Source organism: Etheostoma spectabile, chromosome 2 (assembly GCF_008692095.1).
Source record: "Etheostoma spectabile isolate EspeVRDwgs_2016 chromosome 2, UIUC_Espe_1.0, whole genome shotgun sequence".
In the NCBI taxonomy this organism is placed as follows: domain Eukaryota; kingdom Metazoa; phylum Chordata; class Actinopteri; order Perciformes; family Percidae; genus Etheostoma; species Etheostoma spectabile.
The window spans coordinates 6,757,694-6,760,865 of record NC_045734.1 but is presented as its reverse complement, the minus strand read 5'-3'; positions in this window follow the sequence as shown (position 1 = coordinate 6,760,865).

The following is a 3,172-nucleotide window of genomic DNA, read 5'->3' as shown; positions in this document are numbered from 1 at the left end:
CATAGCCTTCTTCTGATCCTAACAGAACTCACAGGTAACTTTAAATCTGGCGCTCCATTCAAATGGTAGTTGACCGTTTTCTCCCACGTGGTTCAGGCTTTGGATTCCATTTCAAGGCATTTGAAATCATTTTGGCTGAGCAGCCTATCATTTACTGCACTTTATGTTTTCCTCTCTCCAATCAACCTTTTAATCAAAGTCCGCTGTTCCTCAGAGCAATGTTTGAACAACCCATTGTGCTGAGTATCAGGTAAATGCACTATAACCAGATGCACAAACTTTGCTTCCTTCCTTCCTTAATATGGGTTATAATACAGAATCAATCACCTCACTAACTGAACACAACACTGCTATTATTTTGAACATTCATCTTTCAATTACAGATTAAATTGCACAGAATGAGCAGCATGCATGTCATGACTGTTTGGTCTGTTGGTTTGCTATGACTCTACAACACTTACTAGTAAATTATTTGCCATGTAGAAATATGATTGATGAGGTTAGTGATGTTGGACTGCTGTTAGTTTGAACAACACTGTATCTTGCCTAGTACGAAGATGTCCGTGACAGAGACTCAAGAACTCGAGCAAAATGTCCCAACCGAGCACCAGCGAAGAGGTTGGTAGCCAGGAAGAACAGCTAACCCTTCAACATCCCTGGCAGTACCTGGAAGAACTTTTTTTAAATGGTTGGATGCAAAAACAACTCCTTTCGAATGAGCTGCAAGCTCTGCGCACCCAAGTACCACAAGCTAATTGTTTCCTAAACTTGCTGTCTAATTTGAAAAAGCATAGTCATATTTTTTTTTTTCCTTACATTACTTTTACTTTTATACCATGAGTAGTTTTAAAACCAGTACTTTCACAATTTCAGCTCTCTGTTTTAGCTACCGAATGAGACATCTGTCTTCTATTCCATCTTTGTTGGGAGTCGCACATGCGCAGCAGCAAGGTAAGCACAGTAGCCAGTCAGAAGCAGAGTATGAGGGCGTGCCACACTAGCAGCTAGGCGAGCGTTAGAACGTGTTACACAGTGACGCACAATTGTAACGGAAGTAAAGGCTGGACTACAATAGAGCTGTTTGGAGCCGTTTGTGAGCGGTGTTTTCATACTGAGATGGTACAGAGATATTAAAACCCTTTGGGGTGGACATTTGGCTTTTATACTTTGTAAACCTATAACGTGCACAAAAAGATACACAATAAAGGAAAGGGAAAAAGCTAAAAAGCGTAATATGAGCACTTAAAATATTTTGTTAAAACAAAAGGCGTGCCCTTAGTCGTTTGGCGACCTGACACAAAAAAAGGCATTGGTCTTCTATTTCTGGGTAATGGCAGCTGTCCACAGTCAATTAAACCGTGAAACAAAAAGACAAAAAAAAATACTTACTGTGACAATATCTAAAACCCAAGATCTGCCGGGAAACTTTCTGTCACTGTACTTCCTGCTATGGCAGAATTTATGAGACATGGGGAAATATTTAGCTACTTAGAGAAGTGATACAAGAAAAGTTGGAATCAATGAATAAATCTATATTTCTGTCATGCTATGACTGTGCCAAAGAAGAGATTTCAAGTGAGAAATCGGAACTCATCAAGGTATTTTCACTTAATTTCCTTTTGTCTTCTCCATGTTTTATGGAGTGTGCTGTTGCAGTAATTATAGATGTTTTTAATATTTGATTATAGATAATAAATGTCACATTTTTTAAAAGCTATTACAAATCGATTTATTTAATGTTTTTTTTTCCAAAATTGAACATTTTGTTAATGGACATTTTTTTTTATAATTTTGCAATTTAATTTAAAATTTACATAATATATAATTTAAATACCGAAACAACTAAATACAGTAGAAATATTAAGAACCATTAAGTGCTATGTGTATGTTTATTTTATACAAAGAATTCCCAACTTTGATTGGCTGGCAGGTGTCGGTTATTTTCTAGTAACCTGACATTTGCCATTTCAAATTAATTTTCAAAGTATCAAACTGTTAGTAGGACTGCAACATGGAGGCTTAGCCAAAGAGCTAGGAGCTTGTGTTATTTCAGCAACAAGTAGAATAAAATAGATAAATGTCTTGTCAAAAAGACATATTTTAGTAAAACTGAATATTGAATTCAACTGTATGTCCTCAAAAAAGTTGTCTTTTTTCTGTTATAATTCTCAAAATGTTTTAGGTAGGACGTCATACTTATGTTTTATTTCAAATTTATCCCAGATGATGTAGGGGCAGTTTGATAAATACGACGATGTGTGTGTCAGTAATAGCCACAGCCAAAGATTGTATTTTTTATACTTTGATTGTTTTGTAAGAAAAGGCCTGATGGTTGCTTTCCTTTTTGGGGTTTTATAGGGAGTCAAGATGAGAATCCTGACATTTCTCATGTTTGTCGATCTGCTAATGCATCGAAGCTTCAGCAGTGTCAATGCTGTGAACAAATGTCCCGTAACTGCTTGAGTTAAAACCTAAGGACGGTCCCTTCAGCACCTTCAAAGTTCATCACTGAACTCAATCTCTCAATCATTGTCATGTGTCTTTAGAAATAAACGATAGAGTCTTGAAACGGTTCAGACGTAAAGTTATTCGCTGCCAGAGTGGCGCACAAATGAATGGCAGTCAAGGGGATGCTTATGGCAGCTGAGTGCCTGGTAGCATTAAAATGGCGCCGTATGAGCTACGCTTCGTGGATGCTCGCTTAGATCCCGTGGTCATACAACTTAAGCGCAAAAACTCTCCGTCTTCGTTCTTAGCCAAACCCTCTGTTTGCTGATTGGACCGCCAAAAATTTAGCTGGAGAAAACCCAACACTATACCGAGAACCCAGACGTATGTCATTATTCTATAAATAAATATAGATAGTGTGAAAGCATGCATTGTAACGCAACAAGTTGATTTTAACTTTTCAGGACATAAAATGTGTGCAAAAGGTTAACATAAGAGTTAATATGACAAATTAGTTGAATAGAACAAATTATAGTATTGCATTTTTCTTTATTCTGATAGTGTGCATTACCCTATACGTATGTCAGAGGAACGGCTTATCATCAATCCCATCTAAAACAAATTTAAACACTACTGTTCTTACATCTTTTGAAAATGTGTAGAACAGCCTCCTAATCTCTAACGTGTGTGTGTGTGTGTGTGTGTGTGTGTGTGTGTGTGTGTG